The 8,050-nt window shown below is 43.9% G+C and overlaps 1 long non-coding RNA gene across 1 annotated transcript; it reads left to right on the plus strand.

Moving 5' to 3' along the window:
- The first annotated feature begins 578 nt into the window (after positions 1 to 578).
- Positions 579 to 5,967, plus strand: LOC120882349. The gene is made up of 2 exons (XR_005725476.1): positions 579 to 613; positions 5,905 to 5,967. It is a non-coding gene; the product is annotated as an uncharacterized LOC120882349 (long non-coding RNA).
- The last annotated feature ends 2,083 nt before the right edge of the window (positions 5,968 to 8,050 follow it).

An 8,050-nucleotide genomic window follows, 5' to 3' on the forward strand; every position in this document is an offset into this window, starting at 1 on the left:
TCCAGAACGGTGGTGGCTAAAAGAAAAAGAAGGGAAAAGCCCCGTGAAAATAGAACAAAGGAAGGTCCTAGGACAAGAGTGAGAACCTCAGGTAAAACAAACAGCCCTCTTGTCTAGTCTAATTTACATAGGGCAGGCTCAGGGGGAGGAGAAAAAACATATAAAAAGAGGAGTCAAAATTGAGCTGGAGGCTTCTGTTCTCTTCTAGTCTTTTGGGTCAGCCTGCCCTCATGCCTTGAGGATGTATTTTCCTTTGCTTGCCAAATAAAACAGAGCTGTAACATGGAGCTGTAACACTGGTCCATCTGTCACTTCAAATTTTTGCTGCAGCAAGACAGAACCAAGGAAATTACTCAATTTCCCAACATATATGGTGCCATTTCTAGGATTTAACCTGGCCGAAACAGTCTCAGCTCTGCCCCCACAAGGCAGAAGCCAAGCACAGCAGAAGCCCAGCTCGGTGAAAGCTCCCACGGTGGAAGCTGAACATGAAGAAAACCCAGCACCGGGGAAGTGACAAAAAGCCCACCATGCTGGAAACTGGGACAACAAAAACAACTCGGTGGAAAGTTCACGCAGCTTATTCTCAGATTCCAGAAGACCTCCGGTTAAGGTAGGAGGTCCTCGCTCCTATGGCTGGAAGGCCATATGGCTAACAAGATCTTAATTCCTTTAAATCTCTCATTTCTTGTTTCCTCAAATCCCCCCGGTGAACAGGTGAGTGGCAGCAGGTGCAATTGAGGAACTCTGGAAAGGCGACTCCTCAGTCTGTCCTGAAGTCTCCACTATCTTCTGTGCTCTAGTAGCTGTTGCTCAAGTGGGTGGGGGTTATTCTGTCCTTAATCTTCTTTGTGCCAAGGATCAGGCCAATGAAAACTGTGAGCATAGGTCAGGTATTTAGCAGATTTTCCAGCAGGTTATGAAGGGGATTCCTTAGCACATTTTTCTCACTGCTTTTTCCTCCCATCCTTCAGCTCCTCTCTCCCAGGACTTGAGCTTGGCCAAAACCCATGTTGCCTGGCTTCAGGACCTAATGAAGCTCAAGCTCTTGATGTCTCATTGCAAAAAATTCAGTAGGAGACAGAGCCATAGGTAAGAGGTAGATTTGTTCAGTTTCAGAGAGAAGCACAGTCCGCAGGGTGTGGGCCATCACAGGGGGTGAGTGTGGGGGCCATGGAATGTGGTGTGGTTAGTTTTCCTGGGCTTTGTGATTTCATATGCTAATGAGTGGGAGGATCATTCCAACAATTAGGGACCACCCACTCCTTGGTCTTTCTATAGTGCCTTGGAACTGTCATGGTGCCTCTGAGTGTGTCATTTAGCTTGCAGACTGAGGATCAAGGTTTAGTTGAATTTGACTTGTCTGTCACCCTGGACCCATTTGATTTTAATTGGTTTATGTTATGCCCTTGGGCTATGTCATTCTTTCAAAAGTTGTGCCCTGCCCCATTCCCTCCTGTCTCATGCTCTTTTCCTGAGCCCACAATGTTGCCTCTACAATCTTCTGGAGGGACAACCAGAAAATAGCTGGCCTTTGGGAGAGAAATGCTATATAATATCCAATCTGTCTGGATATTCAAGCCTTCATCTTCCATGTTTCCTACAATATGTGCATCAACAGCATCTCTCATTGAACCCCCTAGGGCCGGTGATAGGCACACAATACCTGATAGAAGTCCATCTGTTGATGGCATCCATTCAAGGGCAGTTAGGCTTCCTGGGATAATGTTTGCCACTTTGGGAGTTAGCCCTGCAGGCCGTTTGGGCCCCAAACTTTACCACCCTTCTCCTAAAGTTACAAACATACCCCTGGATCAAATTTCCACTCCACTTTTATGGAACATCTGGTCTGTTGCCTCTTATCAATTTGTCCTTAGGCCGCTGACTAACTCCTACAACCAGGACCCTGTCCCCTTGTAGGCAGCATTGCTCCACCCCGCTTATTATTAAAATACTCTTAATGCCCCTAACAGGGCCATTATAACCCACTCCTTTGTCATTACTTCTGTTATTACCTAAAGTGGGTCTATGACAATGAAATGTTTACCATTGGAAACACCTTAAACTGCTTTTACAGAAGACTAGGGGAGGAAATCAGTGACTTACACTCCCTCAGAACAATAAGAGGATAAGGAAAAAAAAAAAAGAGGATAAGGCTTATGCCTGTTTCACCAGGTTCCCAGTCTCAGGGCACAGGCTTGGGTTGCTTTATATGATGGTATATATTCCCATCTGCAGTGGACAAACCAGCAATGAGTTTAGATTTCAGCCCCTTGATCTTGCTCAGCACTGGTCATGCTGGAGACCTTGTGGACACCCAACTCCAGTCCAGGGTCCCAGGAGGTCAACCTTCCTAGGAATCTGGTCCTCAGGAGGTTGTCACACCTCAACCTGCTCAGGGATCTGCCAGTCCAGGAGTCCCAGGAGGTCAACATGCCTCAGCCTGCCCAGAGATCCAATTTTTGGGAGGCCAACCTGCCTTGACCTGCCCAGGGATTCGATCTCCAGGAGACTGTCATGCCTCAGCCTGCCTGGGGATCTGCACCCTGACCTGGGGACACCTGGCTCTCAGGTTGCAACAGTACTGGGTAGGATAAGCTTCAAAGAGTCTCCCCTCTAAGGAAGTCCACCCATGGAAATAGAAGGAAGCCTATTAGTTGTGGGACTGTGCTCCAGTAACTCAGGAGCCCAGTGAGAACCCCACTGCCTTTCTGGAAAGTCTAAAAGAGTCCCTCCAAAAGTTTAACAATTTGGACTTAGACTCTTATGAGGGACAGGTGATTTTAAAGGACAAATTCCTGTCCCAATGTGCATCAGACATTAGGATAAAGTTACAACAGCTATAGCAGCAGGACCCTGCTGCCTCTTTAGATGAGATGGTCCAGACAGCCACCAATACCTTTTACAACAGAGAATAGGAGAGGGAGGCCAAGGCCCAGGAAAGGGAGAAAAGGAGACAAGGCATGCCCAGATGCTGGCCGCCCTCCAGGGAAGCCCTATGGCAAACCCCGAGTCCTTGAATGACCAGCAAATGCCTAATCTGTAGACAGACGGGACATTGGGCCAAAGAGTGTCCAAACCGTGACAAGTCTCCTAAAATGGCTTGCTACAAATGCCATCAATTGGAACACTGGGTGACACTCTGCCCTCAGAACCCAAGAGCCTCAAGGTCAAGGGCCAAGTCTTCCCTCATGATGGTTCAACAGGACATAAGTGACCCACTCCAGCCAGGCTGCCTGTCACAGATAATCATCCCAGGGCTGGAGCCAAGGGTGCAACTGGATGTGGCAGGTAGGTCCAAAAATTTCTTGGTTGACAGAGGGGCTATCTACTCTGTTCTGACTTCCTACCCCTGAGCCTTCTCCTCCCAAACCTGTACCATTTTGGGTGCTACAGGAAAAACAATTACAAAAAGATTCACCTGAGTATTTCTTTGTTGCTGGGAGGGACAAATATTTTCCTACCAGTTTCTGGTGGTCCTTGACTGTCCTACTCCCTTATTGGGAAGAGATCTTTCCCTGCCTTTGAAATCATGCAGCTATTGTAGTTCTGATAGAAGATGCTTTAAAACTCTCTTTTGGGGGCAAACTGTTTTTACCAGACACCAGGTGAAACAACTCCTGAATAGGAGAGGTCACTTATGGATGTCTGATCAAAGGATCCTCAGATATCAAGTAGTGCTGATGGAAAATCAGGCTTGACTATATCCTCTTGTGAGGTTCTTAACCCAGCTACCCTCCTGCCTACCCCCAAGGCCTCTCTCCCCTTTCACTCTTGCCTAGAAACCTTGGAACACTGGACAAAACCCAAGAGGGATTGTCATAAGATCCTCTGACCAATCCTGAGGAAATCTGGTACACTGATGGAAGCAGCTTTGTCTTGGATAGAAAAAGAGGAACCAGATATGCAGTAGTCTCCAATATTGAGACCATAGAGGCTAAACCTTTGCCACCAGGTACTTCAGCCCAATAAGCTGAGCTCATAGCCCTGACTTGACCTTTAGAGCTGGGAAAAGGAAAAAGAGTAGTCATTGACACTGACTCCAAGTATGCCTTTCTGGTGCTACATGCACATGCTGCTATTTGGAAAGAAAGAGGCCACTTGACTACCCAAGGGTACCCAATCAAATACAGTGATTAAATCCTTAGGTTCTTAGAGGCAGTCCATTTGCCCACTGAGGTTTCAGTCTCCCATTGTAAAGGACACCAGAAAGGAAGCACGTAAGTGGCATGAAAGAACCAAGCAGCTGATCAGGCAGCTAAGAGAGCAGCATTACAGAACAATGACCTAATAGGGGTTGCTACCCTAGTTCCAAAGACTAATTTGCCAGAAACTCCTTCATATACTGAAAGTGAGACTCTTAAAGCTAAGAGTGAGGGCTTTCAAGAAGATCATATGGGGTGGTTCCAAAACGAGTGACTCCTTTTTCTGCCTGGGAACCTCCAATGGAAGTTGGTTAACTCCTTACATGCCACCACTCATTTAGGGGAAAAGGCCCTCCAAAGATTACTAGAAAGGTCCTTCAGAGGAACAGGCCTCCAAATGACTATAAGGCAAGTGGTCTCTTCTTGTCCCACTTGCCAATTAAACAACCCCCAAGGAGTTCAAAGACCCCAGCTGGCCCAGCCTGTCCAAAAGCATGGGACCTACCCAGGAGAGGACTGGCAGATGGACTTCACCCAGATGCCAGTTTCTCAATGGTATAAATACCTATTAGTCATGACAGATACATTCACAGGATGGATTAAAGGCTTTCTCACCTGGACTGAGAAGGCTGAGGAGGTAGTAAAAAAAAAACTACTCCATGAAATTATTCTGAGATTTGGTCTTCCCAGATCATTAAAAATTGACAATGGGACATCATTTACTTCTAAGTTCACCCAAGGGGTCTCTAAAGCATTGGGCATTACTTATTATCTCCATTGTGCCTAGAGGCCTCAGTCTTCAGGAAAAGTAGAAAGAGCCAACCAACTCTTAAAATCAGCAATAAAAAAGATAACCTGGGAGACCTCCTGGGTCTTTACCAATAGCTCTCCTCTGCACCCATATTGCCCCTAAGGAACAGGTTGGTCTTAGTCCTTATGAGATGATATATGGGAGATCTTTTGTTTGTCTCAATGACCTCTTCCTAGACCCAGAGGTTCAGACCCTCCAATCTTATACCATGACCATCGGGCAATTCCAACAAGATATATGCTTGTGGGGTGTCAACCAGGACCCCAAAGATTCTAAAGAGCCACCATTATATGCTCCATGGACTCAAGTCCTAATAACTGAAAGATGGGTCCCCAAAGATTCAACTCCAGCCCACATGGAAGGGGCCCTACCCCGTAATAGTTTCTACCCCCACAGCAGTCAAGGTACCAGGACATGACTCCTGGATTCACTACTCATGAGTCAAGCCATGGAAGAAAACAGAAGAGGACACTCAATACACCTGTGAGCCCCTGGGAGATCTCAGATACTTATTCAGGACTACAAAGGAGTGCCATTCCAATGAACACCCCCAAAATTAAGTTTCTGGGAATAAGATTTCTCAGGATAGCACTAAAGAGCTAAGACAGCTTGGCAGGGGTTGTACTCTAAAATAGACAGGAGACAGATCTCCTGATCCCTGAACAAGGAGGGACTTGAATCATCTTGAATGAGACGTGTTGTTTCTAGGTAAATACCTCCAGCTAAGTTAAAGAAAGTATTAAAAACATTCAGATCTTATAGGATCTCAAAGAATGAGCTGGAGAGTTCTCGGGGTGCCTACAATCTCTCTTTGGGGGATCCTATTCCTGGCAAGCGGGAATTTGGAGTTAACTAATGCCCCTACTAATCCTTGTTATCACCATATTGATGCTGCTTATGATTGCTCCATGTATTATCAATTGTCTAACCTGTTTTGTCTCTGCCCAGGTCAACAAGTTACAACATGCAGTGCCAGTTCAATAAAGATACATAAAACTACAGCCAACCATGGAAAAAATTACTCACCCTAAGATGGACAGCACTATAAGGACTATGAGCTTGAGACTAGCAAGAGGGGGAGGCCCAATGCCCCTTGCTGTCCAGTTCAGCAGGAAGTAGCCAGAGAGATCTCGACACTCCTATTCCCAAAGAATTGGGCCTCCCATCTCTTGAGTGGGGAATGTCAGGTAGTTAGAATAGGAAAAAGGAGTTCAAAATAGGGGTGGCTAAAAGACAAAGAAAGGGAAAAGTCCTTGAAAACAGAACCAAAGAAAATCTGAGAACGGGAGTGAGAACCTTGGGTGAAACAAGGTTGGTGAAACAAACAGTCCTCCTGGCTAGCCCAATTTACATAGGGCAGACTCGGAGAGTGGGGAGACAAATGTATAAAAGGAGGAAGACAAGAGGAATTGAGGCTTCTCCTTTGGGGTCAGCCTGCCCTCATGCCTCAAGGGTGTACTATTCTTTGCTTGCCAAACAAAACTCTGACTAGTAACTGAGCTGTTACACTGGTCTGCCATTTCAAATCTTTGCTGCAGCGAGACAGAATCAAGGAAATTATACATCCCCCCAATAAATTGAAATAATAAATATAAAATGAACTATGAAGATAAAAGTTTGCTAAACTATCATTTTATTAATAGCAAAGGAAAATACAGTTTTGTAGATTCCACAGGTGGGCAAAATTTCTCTATAAAATTTCCTAAGTATATTCTACTAAGAACTTTATGAAAAGATGAAAGTTATCTTTTTGAAAAGATACCTATTGCCTGTGTCTATTTTCAGTAGCATATGCACAAAAGACACGTTTCAAGATACAACTCTTAGTGCCAAAGTGATTACAAAACTGTTAAGACAGTAATTTAGGCAGTGCCAAGGTCAGAAAAATATATTATTACTGTTATAAATAAAGAAAGATGTTGAATATAGCTTGAGAAAAAACTTCTGTTTTTCATCTTTTTAAGAGTTCTTACAACTCAGGTAATAAAAATATGAAATGTATGGAGCCTTGTTGCAAATAGTCCTCTGCCTATACTGATATATGATTTAAAGTACATGCTGGTTAAGAGGATATACCTGCCTTCTAATGGGCTTAAATAATCTCTTTGAAGATACATTTGCAAGCTAAGATGATGTTTATTTTATCTAATATACAGTGGACATTTCTAAAATTAGCTACTTAGGAGGCCTTATTAGCAAAGTATGTTCCTGGCTTCCCTGTACAGATATGACAATTAAATCGTTGGCAGCAGAACTGAAGGTTGCCTTTGAGACAATAAGTTGGCATATGGTATTGACTGAAAACATGATATCTGCAGTTAGTCTAAAGTGGAACAATTTGATAAAAGCTTATGTGGGGAAAATTGAGACTGAAACATGTTTTCATGCAGGCTAAGTTGCTTCAGTTGTGTCCAACTCTTTGTGGCCCTTATGGACTGTAGCCTGCCAGGCTCCTCTGTCCATAGGATTTCCAGGCAAGAATACTGGAGTGAGTTGCCATGTACTTCTCCAGGGGATCTTCCTGACCCAGGGATTGAACCCAGGTCTCTTATGTCTCCTGCATGGACAGGTGGGATTTTTATCACTAGAGCCACCTGGAAGCCCCATGTTTAAGGAATCACTATTTTGTTGATTCTATTTTCTATGGAAAACTACAAATATGTGCAGAAATAGAATAATTAATCTCCATACATTTATCATCCAGTATGAATACATATTCACTCATGGCCAATCCTACTTCAGATACCCACTCCCTTCCCTATCTTCCATATTATTTTGAAGAACATCCCAGACATCCTATCATCTGCAAATATTTTCTATTAATCTCTAAAAGTCAAAACTCAAAACCATGATAGCCACTATCATATCTAAAAATTAACAATAATTACTTAATATTAACACATAAAATATCCATTTAGTATTAAAACTTTCAATAGTTTTATAATTCTCACATTTTTAAACCTTTACTTAAAATAAGTACAATAGATTCATCTTTTGTGTAGTTGCTAAGTTGTGTCAGACTCTTGGCGACCTCATGGACTATAGCCCAGCAGGCTCCTCTGTCCATGAGATTTCCCAAGCAAGAATACTGGAC

The sequence above is a fragment of the Oryx dammah genome, unplaced genomic scaffold (assembly GCF_014754425.2).
Source record: "Oryx dammah isolate SB20612 unplaced genomic scaffold, SCBI_Odam_1.1 HiC_scaffold_23, whole genome shotgun sequence".
In the NCBI taxonomy this organism is placed as follows: Eukaryota; Metazoa; Chordata; class Mammalia; order Artiodactyla; family Bovidae; genus Oryx; species Oryx dammah.